The following is a 13,063-nucleotide window of genomic DNA, read 5'->3' as shown; positions in this document are numbered from 1 at the left end:
ACTGCAGCCTTGATGTGATTTCAGCTACATCCACAAACAGACCTTTTCATGGTCGCGTGTAGCATTTTAGCACTGCGATGGAGAACATGGGCACCTCAGTAAAAATAAAGAATTTTGATGCAATTGTACGTCAGTCACATCAGAACTGCATTTTGCAGTCTTTGATTGGTGGTGGACACCTGCATTTGCGGCCAGACTGGTGGTGGTGGTGGTGAGATGTCAACAAGTGGTAGGAACTGAGAGCTGATGAAAACTCTGCATGCTTGAGTTCCAGCTTGAATTCCTTATTAAAAGCACAACCCACAAGGCGTGGAAGGCAGGGCAGAGCAAACCCTCTGAGCAGTCACAGAATGGAATGGGGAAGCTGGCTCATCCTGAATCACTTGCCAGTTGAAGACTTGGCATAATCTCTGAGATGGTCTGAAAAACAGTTTTTAAGCAAACATGACTCGTAGGCTTCCCCCTCCTTTTTTATTCTCTTCCAGGGCTTAATAAAATTTCCTTAATTCTCAAACTTTTTCCTGTCTGCTTTACATACCATTCTTTCAACCATGAGGAGATGAATTGGTCCAAAGTCAGCTCTTGGCTCTTCTGTACTTTCCATTCAGAATGTGTCTTGTTACATTCTGTGTTCCTATCTGAATGTTACACTGGAGGCTTTTCTTTCTTCCTGAGCTCAAATGCATGCTATGTTGTGTGGGCAGTAAAAAACGGGGGAGCACACTGTTCATCTTGACTTTCTCAAACTAGGTTGAATCAAAGGTTTTAAGAGTAATTGAAAACATATTTTTACAACCGTAAAGAGACGGTTAGGCGTGGAAACCATAGAAATATATTCACAGCCACATTCTTTTCTCAACGTTTATTTCTTAATAAAGTGTAATCTTGCACCTAAGGAACCCTAAAAAAAAAAAGTTCATTGTGCTGGATCAGCTGGAGAGCAAAGCCTTGAATGGCACATAATGAAGATTGGTGCAAATTAGATGAAGGGTTCCAATACAGTACACTAAGCCTTTAATCAAGTGGGACTGGAAATGTTTAGAACCTTCTGACACACATTAGATGCCTTGTATGCCTCTACACAGGTGGTATCAATCTTTAAAAAGCCCAAAAAACCAGGACTTCCAGTTTTAGGAGCAAGCAAAAAAAATAAACACACATGCATGTATTTAGGTGCCTATATATGGCCAAAGCTCATTTTTTCCATTAGTCAAGGGGACACTCAAAACAGCTGGATTTTTCAAAACATGAATTAATTGCTATTTTCATTCAGTTAGACTGAAATGGAGCTGGTGAAGGGGTCAGTAACGATTCTGGGAGGGGTGTGCCCTGCAGTTGCCCTGCAACCCTGTGGGTACCAACTGTATCCTTCAAGGAAGCAACTTCAGTGAAGAGAGTGAGGGAACTGTTGGTTGGGTGCACCTGTGCATAGCTGCAGACATAATAGCCCTGAGGAGGGGAAGTTCAAGTGTGCCTGTGTAACATGCAGTAATAGCTCATGTAGATGAGGCAGTGGGGATGTAAAGGATGTACTGAGCAGAGTAAGAACAGGGCAACTTCTAAAATAGCATCCCAGCAGCCATACAGCATGTTCTGGGAGAATGTGGTTTCCCCATGGCAGTGGCACTTCGTTGAAGAGACTGTCTGGACTAGGGATGGCTGAGTCACACTATTTTCTGTGCATGTCAATTTCAGACATATTAATTGGCATGCCTCCTCTGTTCCTTTTCTATGATTTTTTAAAAACTGAACAAAAATGTGTATTTTAATGCATATTTTATCACAAAATGCACATTAACTGCATAATTCATCTCCACTTATTTTATTCCAAAATAGGCAAAACAGACATTTTAAATGCATGTTTGTGTGTTTTTAGCCAAGGCCTGAATTGCAAGACTTGGAGAAATGCAAAATCTGATTGACTGCTATGTTTTGATCAGCCCATTTTTCTGGGATCTGTAAACCAGGTCAGTTCATGTTGCAATTCGCAAATCAAATTCCTTGAGTATCCCTACTCTGTGGGCTCTCTGCTTTCATTATAAATCCAGGGGGTTAGGGATAGCACACACGTTAAATAAGGTAATCTATTATACCTGAAAAGAGTTGGGAGGAAGAACTTTGTAGGGAGAGTAACAGGATTGAAATGTGTTGGATGGTTTTCTAAAACTAAAACCCATCCTCCATGGCACTGTTGTACGCCTTCTTTACATTAATTGGTGCAGATCACTTTTGTGGCATCACATATAGGTCAACATTTAAAATAAACACAGAAACCAGGCTAATGTCAAGGTTTCAAAGCCTGTCAAAGCCCACACCCCAGCAGGGGTCTGACTGCCCACCCACAGAGCCCGGGGCAGCTGCAAGCTTTGATAGGGGCATTAATAGGCTCACTTCTTGCTGCAGTGCTTGTGTTCTTCCAGCCAGTGGTACTGGGTGATCACCACTTACCGTATTTTTCGCTCTATAACACGCAACCGACCATAACACGCACGTAGTTTTTAGAGGAGGAAAATCCGTAGGCATGCCACCCATAGGCATTCCCTCCATAACACGCACAGACATTTCCCCTTACTTTTTAGGAGGAAAAAAGTGAGTGTTATGGTGCAAAAAATACGGTACATTTCCCACAATGCCATTGAGTGACACTGTGTCAACAACACTAAGGAATTTAAATGGTGGCCACTTGGCCACCCAACACTGAACACCATGAGAAATTTGGAGGGAGGGAGCTGCCTAGTGATTCCACATGGTGATGTCAGGTTTAGCCAGAGCCCTTTGGCTTTCCTCTTCCTCTTTGCTCTTGTTGCCTAATCACCTGCCATCGCTGAATATAAGCGGCAAACCATGCCTACCCAAAATACATAATAAAAACATAAACGAGACCAACCCAATAATCTCCCCCTCCTCAACATGTTTTAAAGGAACACTGGATGTCAGTCAGCCAAAGGCCTGGTTAAAGAGGAACATTTTTGCCTGGCGCCCAAATGTGTATAATGAAGGCACCAGCTGAACCTTCCTAGGGAGAGCATTCCACAAATGGGGAGCCACTGCAGATAAGGCCCATTCTCGTGTTGCTACTCTCCAGACCTCTCATGGAGGAGGCACACGAAGAAGGGCCTTAGAAGATGATCTCAGGGTCTGGGTAGGTTCCTATGGAGAGAGGCGGACATTGAGGTATTGCGGTCCTGAGCGCTTGACATCATATGGCTGCACAGGAACAATCACAATCTCAAAGTGAGTCCACAATTGTTCCTTGGCTGTACACTGGCTGTGGGTGGCTCTCTGTGGTTTCAGATGAGGTTTTCCCCTTGGTCCTACCTAGAGATGCTGAGAACTGAAGCTGGGTCCTGTTTTCATGCAAAGCATGCAGTCCACAGCAGTAGCCACCAGTGTGGTGATATGTGTTTTTATATTGAGCTTCTGCAACTATGTGGTGGCTGATGGGAAGGCAGGCCTAGTCAACTTGGCACAGGTGCTACATGAAGTACCATTGGGCCTCTGTGGACATGTACTGGGTGAACCAGGCCTGACTTCCCAACCCCATATTGTTACATGCCTGGGTCGTCCTCTCTCAGCCACTGATCTGAATACTGAAGCCTGCAGCTTGGGGGCATTTGTATATTGTGCAGGGAGGTAGTTTCTATCCTGAAAATAGGAAGTTGATTCAAAGCCAGGCTCACGCTTTCTTCAGTCACTTTAACTCCGCACAAGGTTCACAGAAATTTAATCCAGGAGGAATATACAATCTGAAGACGGGATGTTTCTTTTCAAAAGAAACAGAGTGTATCCACAGAGCCGGCACTTGTGCTGTGACTCTGCTGGCTAGTCCTCTGGCATTATAGAACATTATAATTAACACCAGGTGACTTGGCGGAGTTTGATGAACAGCAAGACATTGGGAGGGGGGCTCCTGTACAGCCACCTGTAAATCATCAGAACTTTTCCCTTAATGAACTTAATTAAGGCTGTGATAGAGAAATTCTATCTCTTTTCATTCTCATCAGTGGTGATGGAAAGGCTGTGTGTGTGTGTGTGTGTGTGTGTGTGTGTGTTGGTTTTTAAAAAATGAGGTGCTGGTACTCATATCTTTATAAAAGTGCCATAGGTGCCAGAACATCTTAGCTGCCATGTGTGTGCGCGGGGGGGGGGGGAGAGAGAGAGATGAGCATTCTCCATACGTACCATCACAGAAAAGCCACATACAGTACGTATATGAAAATGAGATATCGGCACACACCAGAAGAGTTTCCTGTCTCCAGTTATTCAGAGTTAGAAACTGGCAGTTTGGACATCATGAGATGGCCTTGGAAATTTCCAAAAGATTGCTTTTGTTTTCTGGGACTTGAGAATAAATACACAACCCTCTTGTTTTCCTTTGAAACCATAGGGACTGGAAACAAAAACAAGCCACATGAAAAGAATGGAGCTAATCTGCTGAGGATTCAGAGGAGAGTCTTTAGGAAGGTTCTTGAGAATCTGTGTGAGTTCATTCTCCTCATTCTTACTCCAAAGAGCTCCGGGTACCATGCCCCCTTTCCCCTGTTTTATTCTTATAACAACCTGTGAAGTAGATTAGACTGAGAGGGACAGCGACTGCTCCACGGTCCTCCGAGGAGCTTCATGGCTGGTTAGTTATTTGAATCTGGATCTTCCTTATCCTTATTCAACTCACTCACACTTTCCCCTGCCTCTTCTCTGCCCTGAGAAGTGATGTAATGGCTTTGCTCATATCCAGCTCTTAATATAATCAACTTGCAGAGCTATTGAGACATGACATTTGCAAACTGTCTTGTTCCTACTTTTAAGGATCAGAGCAGAAGTCCAGCAGACTAAACTATCAAATTATTGTGATGAGACAGTCTAATTTCTTGAATAAGACATAGTAGAAATAAGTAATGACAACAACAATTTGCTATTATTAATTGAAGCTTTCCAAAGAACTTGGGTTTCTTTATACTTCTATTGAAAACTATATGCCAAGTAGGCTTTGCTTTTTGAATATAATAAAATTACTGTCACTATTCCATTTCTCATGACAAATGATCTTTATAACAGAGACCGAGAGGGCTGTGTTTATTTTATTATATTCTATTTATATCCCATCTTTCTTCCATCATGGAATCCAAGGTGGCATGTGTGTAGTTCCCAGGAACAGGAACATGGGACGCTGCCTTATATTAGGCCATCTAGCTTAGTATTGTCTACACTGACTGGCAGTGGTACTCCATGGTTTCAGGCAGCCCTACCAGGAGGCACTAGAGATTGGATCCTAGGACCTTCTGCATTCAAAACAGATGTCCTACTACTCAGTTATGACCTTTCTTACTTTCCAATAATGTATTGATAATGTGTGGTCCTATTAAATTTTTTGGAGATTTAGTCAGAAGCATCCTTCTTTAAAATGCATGTTTTTACAATGCCCTACACTTGCTCAGTTTGGGGAGAAAGTATTTATGGATTACATAAATATGACTCTGCAGAAAAATATTAAGTTTTTATAGGAAAGTATTCTTTTGAGCTACATACCTACTATGTGGAATGTGACATCTGGACAACGTAAATGGGTATTTCATGCCCCTTTTATGACCAAAATACTGATACTGATGCACTGGAAAGATGAGTGTACAGGTCCATTTAATCAATGGATTAAAGATATGACTACGTTGCAAATTATGAATGGACTGCTTATAGTTGTAGACTTTGCATGGACAAATATAGTGTTATCTGGAACGCATTTATAAAAATAATAGTAGGTTTCTTATATATGGATAATAATACTTGTACATTAGATAAATATATAGGGAGTTGTAATAGTTAACTTTTATAATGATACACCTTTTTAAATTATGTTCAATTAAAGTGTTCCTTAATTTAAAAAAATAATAATAACATGTTAGTCCTCCCAACTTTAGACTGGAGAACTGTGTGTGCTAGGACTGAAATGAAAGATCAATAAAAGATTTTTATGGTGATAGTGGGGAAGTGAAAATGGACCGCTGAACATGTTCTGGAGGCAGCGACTTCAGGGAACATGGTTAGTCTTAGCAGTGGTGGTCTTCCTTAAGACTGTGGCAGCAGCAAAGATTTTTACTTCTCAGAATGGCCCCAAACAGCATTGTTCCAGGGAAAATGGTAGGTGGGCTGCAGAGCGTATCACAGATACCCCACCCCCAATTTCTCCACCCCACAAAAAAATAAATACCCCCTCTTTAATGTATGGGCTGCAGGATTTGGGCTATTTGTAGTATGCGTGTGCGCACACACACACACACACACACACACACTCACACACTCCCAACCCTTGTGTCCCCTTGTTAGTTTGTCAAACCAAAGTTTCCTGTGAGGTTCAGACCAGGAAACTGTGGTTAGAGTGATCCACTCAAATACAGGTTGTGTGCCAGAATCAACCTGTGGTTTGTAATCCTGGTTCAGAGAGTTTACTCAAATGACAATTTGCCGATTTGGACAATACTGAAAAGCTGTGCTTTGACAAGCTAGGATGTGTTCTTTTAAACCAGGTTCACAAGGAGAGGAAGGAGCATGCATGCATAGGATTTGCTTGGTTTTCCAAACCATAGCTTGGAGGGTTAGAGAACACAATGTCAGAATGGAGCCAGTAAACTTTACCAAATAGATCAGCCTCATTTCTTTCTGTCGACAAATCCATTTGTGAGTTTGATTTCCCCACTCACCTTTTCAGGGTTTACTTCTCATGCATTTACCTCTGCCCCCCCCCGCCCTTTTAAGAAATCACAAATAAAAATGTTATGCCTATACAATAAGGCCGAGAAGTCCGAAAAGGGTTCTAATCTTACTGTAATTAGTTTTTATTGAAAAGGCCTGCTTCTTTTTGTAGCTGAAAGCTTCCAGCTCCTGCTTTCAAATCCACCCTTGGTATAGAATATCAAATTTTTGGTCTCATTGTTCATGTTCTTGGTTTGGCATGGAAGCATACAGTGAGAGGATTTGGAGATGTCCCTGGAAAATTTTTACCTTCCCCCTTTCAGCCAGAACCAAAGATCCAGCTCTACTGCTGTCAGAGTCTCAAAATTCCTTGTCACTGAGTAGACAGGCCGGAACTTCCTGTGCCTACTTTCCTCCCAGACAGGTGATTTCCATCTGATAGTGCTCATCATCTGTTCAGGAGGAGTCACCCTTGAGTGCAGAAGTGGATTGCTGTGCTTCAACAGTGCTGAATGGGGGTCACCGAGGCCATGGACTTCTTTCCTAAAATGAGATTGGAACTCAAGACACCTTTCATGTCACAGCTCACCAAACCACTGAGTCATTGCATCAGCAGAAAATATGCAGACTCCCATTTTTTTGGAACTGCCCACAGATCATTTCAGCAGTCTCACTACTCAGAGGTTTATAACACAGCATGTGCACACATATTAATAATTTCCCTACTTTCCCTCTTCCTTCCATCTTCAAAGAGCAAGCACTGCATGACCAGATTTTTTTTTAAGACATCCAGAACCTCCACACTTGACCCTCATTTGTCTAGTTAAAAAGAGATAATTGCTCTGAGAAAATAAGGATGATGTGTTCTTGAAATCGGGCTCTAAAACAGACAGTGAGACTCTAGTTATAAATTTCCACTCCACAGTTGAAATTTAAGTTAGCTTGCCATTGCCGTGTGATGTATCTAAGCTTAGTTGTGTTACTCAACCCATCACACAGCTTATAGCAGCACTGTGCATATTTAGTCAGACGTCTGCTCTATGGAGTTCAATGGGACTTACTCCTAAATCAGTGTGTATGACAGTGGTTTCCTGCAGGCGGTGGCTTGGAGAACCCCAGTGTGCCACTATGAAATCTACATTTGAAAATTTAACAGCTATATTGGATGCCTCCACCATGCTATGCTCTATGGAACCAGAAGTCTTCAAGCAAAACTGACCTGTACCCACTTCTCAGTAGGGACCCAATTCATGCCAGAGCCAATATGAGCAACTTTGGCAAACTTCTGGAGAACTTTCAGCTACGTAATCTAGGAGGCTCTCCCAACAATTTCTGGAATAAACTGCAGATGAAGTTTCCATCCATCCCTAGAATTGAAATATATATCTAGCATATCACACACACACACACACACACAAACAATGGTACCTCATGTTAAGTACTTAATTCGTTATGGAGGTCCGTTCTTAACCTGAAACTGTTCTTAACCTGGGGCCTCCTTCTGCCGTCATGCCGCCAGAGCATGATTTCTGTTCTCATCCTGAAGCAAAGTTCTTAACCTGAAGCATTATTTCTGGGTTAGTGGAGTCTGTAACCTGAAGCGTATGTAACCCGAGGTACATTACACACACACACACCCACACACACACACCCATTATTTTATTTAAGACATGATAACACCATCATACTGGTCAAAATCTCTAAAGAGGTTCATTTTATTCAACCAAAAATAAACACAAGGCATGTTAAGGCTCATTATCCTGATCTGAAAGGTTTTAGTTTTTGTTGTGGTCAGACTAATCCATTTTACTTTCAATATATGATTCTATTCCCTTTCTTTCTTTCAAGTGTAAAGCATAGCTGTCAACCTTCCCTTTTTTTGCGGGAAATTCCCTTATTCCAGGGCCATTTCCCACTATCCCGGATTGTCAGATATCCCATAGACTGTCCCCGGGACAGGCGAGGCTGCTGATCCCTTATTTTCAAATCTGAAATCCACCAAGGTCCATAACCACTTCCCATTGGAGTCTGTTCCCCTCTGCCTCCCAACATTTAGCCCTAAATGTCGCCCAGGCTCTGATAAAGCAGAATGACATCATCATCATTTTTAATTTGTATACCCTCTTTCTATCTTACAATACTCAAGCCGGTTTACAAGCTGAAGAAACAAAAAATGTACATCTTATAACAATCTAATGCAATACAAAAATGTGATAATAAAACATAACTTTAAAATAGGTAACCTATATCAAAAAGTAACATTCAATGATCATTAGAATAGTATTAAATAATAATAATAACAACATATAAAAGTTAAACTAAATAATAAACTAAAATGAAACAATGGCAAGCCACAGTACATAAAATAATACAATACAACTTGAGAAGTAGAGACTAGAGGGTGGGGCAAGGCAGGTGGAAGGAGGCCTTGCCTGACGAAGTCTCTCCCCTCACAGTTCTTCCTCCAGGGCCAGCTCCCCTATGAGGACTCCTAGGGCCGAAGAGTGGGGCAAGGCAGGTGGAAAGAGGCCTTGCCTGATGGAGTCTCTCTCCTCATCCATGGTTTCCCCATCCCATTCCTGCTCTCTTCCCTCCCAGTTCCTTGGCAGCACACAGCAGCGGAAGCCCTCCCCACCCACCCACATAGCAGGACCCTTAGAAAAAGGTCATAATAATCCTCTCAAAGCATTCTCACAGAAATCTGCTTTCAGACATAGTTTTGACAAATTCCTGTTTTTATCTTGGAAATCTTGTCTACGAGGAGCTGCTAGTAGGGTCAGATTGTTCATGGCCTGTGCAGTTCTAAGGATGGAAAAGGCACATTAGATCATCCTGCCTCCCTGCCAGAACGGCATTGTTCCTCACAGTACGTTTTCAAGTGCTTATTTTTATGGGTCCCTAGGGAGAGGAGAGATTCTGTCACTTCCTTTGGAAGACTATTCCACAGCATGACCCAGCCAGGGACTTTCCCTGGTACTTGGTCTTGTGTATCTCTGCTGGTCCCCCTCTAGTGGTGTCCGTTACTGAACGACACTCCCTTTCAACCAGTCAAGCACCCGTATTTTCATCTCACACTCAACCTTAAGGATCACGGAGGAAATTCCATCCAGTTTGAATTTAAACCATCCTAATATGCACTTTAGGGACACGGGTGGCACTGTGGGTTAAACCACAGAGCCTAGGACTTGCCGATCAGAAGGTCTGCAGTTCGAATCCCCGCGACGGGATGAGCTCCCGTTGCTCGGTCCCTGCTCCTGCCAACCTAGCAGTTCAAAAGCACCTCAAAGTGCAAGTAGACAAATAGGTACCACTCCGGCGGGAAGGTAAACGACGTTTCTGTGCGCTGCTCTGTTTTGGCAGAAGCGGCTTAGTCTTGCTGGCCACATGACCCGGAAGCTGTACGCCAGCTCCCTCGGCCAGTAAAGTGAGATAAGTGCTGCAACCTCAGAGTCGGCCACGACTGGACCTAATGGTCAGGGGTCCCTTTACCTTTTTAATATGCACTTTACAAAACAAGAGCAATCCTTTGAAACTCTCATTATGAATTTTCGCAATATACATATACAAAGGTAAATTGGCTATTAAAATGTATATATTAGGGAGAATACATTATTTTAGTGGAAACTGCTCTGCAAAAATCATGAAGACTGTTTCTGCACGTGCTGTGGAGGAAAATGAGGGGCAGATGGGGCTCGTCAACTTGGGGCAGTAGCCCATCTAAGAGAAGGAAAACTCTGATCCTGAACTTCCGCTGCCTGGCAGCTATATTCATTCATGAGAAAGGTTTTGGGAGTAAACCCTGATGAAAAATCTGTACCTGCTGCCTTGCCTGACATCACTGGGAGAAGAAAAGGCTAATGAGTGGAGTCCCTAGGACGGTTGGATGGCGTCTTGTACTCCTCCTTCCAGCAACTCCTGCTGCCAAGCTGGTACCAAATGCTTTCCTTTGGACCACATCAGCGAAGCCAAGAGGGGTGCCAGTCTGTCTATGGACCATTCCATCATGGGTGTGATGTGCTGAAATCAGCATTTTAACCAGTGCTGGGAAAGGTATGAGCTGGTGAGCTGGTTCTGGGAAATACACGCTTGAGCAGTTGGAACACTAGAGTTTGGATTTGGATTTGATATCCCGCTTTATCACTACCCAAAGGAGTCTCAAAGCGGCTAACATTCTCCTTTCCCTTCCTCCCCCACAACAAACACTCTGTGAGGTGTGTGGGGCTGAGAGACTTCAAAGAAGTGTGACTGGCCCAAGGTCACCCAGCAGCTGCATGTGGAGGAGCGGGGAATCAAACCCGGTTCACCAGATTCCGAGTCCACTGCTCCTTAACCACTACACCACACTAGTTGAATGATAGCCAGGAGGAAATGTTTTGTGCGGCAACAGCTGCTCTTGGCAAGGTTGTGGAATGCACAGAAAGATTTGGTTGGTTTGTCTAATGCGAGCCTCCTCACCGTCAAGGTGCACTGCATCCCCTAGAATATGCTGTCATGTGGTTCCTGGCATTAGTATTGACTGGGATACATGTGTTGGAAGCAATCAGGCCATCACATGTTCCTTTCCCACTAATTAGAATGAGGGACCATTCTGCAATCTGATTATGGTAAAGCTCTCTCAAAAATCAGCATCACCAGTGCTTTTTAACGGCAGAATGTGCCAGAACACAGTTCCGGTATCTTTTTTTGGTCAAATCTGCTTACCTTCTCTGGTGGGTACATCTATCTCCTTGAGCGAAACCCTCTTCTCAGGGTAAGAGCAAATGGTTTGCATGCAAAAAGTCCCATGTTAATTCCCTGGGCATTTCCCCATACATAGGGCCAAGAATCCTGTGTATGTCCCCTGACTAGATTCCTGGGCTGCTGCTGTCTGTCAGTGTAGGCAAAACTGATGCAGATGGACCAAGATTACTCAATATAAGGCAGCTTCTTATGTTTGTAGATCTCCCCACTGCCATGCACTTTGGCAAACCACTCAATCTCAGCCCCCCATCTTCAGTGTGAAGATTAGAATGCAACCTTATGGGTTTGTTGTAAGGCTTGCAGGAGATAATGTATGAGATGCTCGTTTCTGAATGCTCAAAAACGCTATACAAAGTGCTCTGCTTCTCTGGATGTGATAGGGTGTTGTTTCTTATTAGGAATGTGTACAGTAACACGTCTCCATTGTCTGAGCTCCAAGGGAAGCCTTGCGACGAATTTGTCCCTCGAGCACTTTGGGCCCAGGACTCAGGAAACCTGGCAATTGCAGAAGGATGTTGGCAAGTGGATTTTGCAACCTACCGTTTGTGTAAAAATCCAGTTTATTAAAAACAATAAACACACAGCCCAGTGTTATGCCAATTTAATTATACAATTTTAGAGATTTAGTGCTCCCACTGATTTATTTTTTTATGGTTTGAGCATTATGAGTAAGATCCAGACAGATTCTGTTTCTAGTTTGGACTTGATGATAAAAATGACGTAATAAAAGGAATTCAAATGAATCACCGCTTGGAGAAAGAGAAAATAAGTTACTGAATTCTACAGAAGTTAGACAGGAAGGGGTAGTGTTTCTTTAAACACTTTAATTAACAAGCATCCTGACTCCTTCTGAATAGTGTAGGTCAGTGATGGCCAAACTTGGCCCTCCAGCTGTTTTGGGACTACAACTCCCATCAGGAGCTAACAGGACCAGTGGTCAGGGATGATCGGAATTGTAGTCCTAATCAGCTGGAGGGCCAAGTTTGGCCATCACTGATGTAGGTCTTTCCACATCATAATATAAGGGAAGATATTCCATATATTAATAGCAAACTCATTATCTGAGTGTAGATGCTTATGTAACCAGAATGGCACCAGCCATGCTCAAGAGGGTAAAGGTAAAGTGACCCCTGACCATTAGGTACAGTCACGGATGGCTCTGGGGTTGCAGCACTCATCTCATTTTATTGGCCAAGGGAGCCAGCGTACAGCTTCTGAGTCATGTGGCCAGCATGACTAAGCTGCTTCTGGCGAACCAGAGCAGCGCACGGAAACGCCATTTACCTTCCTGCCGGAGCGGTACCTTATTGTCTACTTGCACTTTGAGGTGCTTTTGAACTGCTAGGTTGGCAGGAGCTGGGACCAAGCAATGGGAGCTCACCCCATCGCAGGGATTTGAACCGCCGACCTTCTGATCGGCAAGTCCTAGGCTCAGTGGTTTAGACCACAGTGCCACCCGCGTCCCTATGCTCAAGAGGGAGGGATCAGCAAATATGGAGAAGCTTCAGGGTTTGCAGAAGTGCAAAAGATTTGTTGGGGGGAAAGCCCCAGGAGTGGTCCTTACTCCTCCCCAAAACAGTACAATGAAGACAATTTTTTTTATATTGTATATATGAATTTAAAACAGACTTTTATTTAA

At 43.3% G+C, this 13,063-nt stretch overlaps 1 protein-coding gene across 6 annotated transcripts in view; it reads left to right on the top strand.

Annotated features, from left to right (window-relative positions):
- COL8A1 (collagen type VIII alpha 1 chain) overlaps positions 1 to 13,063 on the top strand; it is a 97,964-nt gene that overhangs the window by 28,423 nt on the left and 56,478 nt on the right. For 3 of the 6 annotated variants that reach the window (XM_082221002.1, XM_082221000.1, XM_082220999.1), the window contains one exon: positions 4,388 to 4,480. The exons of the other annotated variants lie outside the window; for them this stretch is intronic. The gene's annotated coding sequence lies outside the window, so the exon portion shown is untranslated. The remainder of the gene's footprint in view (positions 1 to 4,387; positions 4,481 to 13,063) is intronic. 6 annotated transcript variants of the gene reach the window in all.

This window comes from Podarcis vaucheri (genome assembly GCF_965113315.1).
Source record: "Podarcis vaucheri genome assembly, chromosome: 4".
Taxonomy (NCBI): Eukaryota; Metazoa; Chordata; class Lepidosauria; order Squamata; family Lacertidae; genus Podarcis; species Podarcis vaucheri.
Note: the sequence above shows the minus strand (reverse complement) of the source record. Positions and strands in the feature narration are given on the sequence as shown.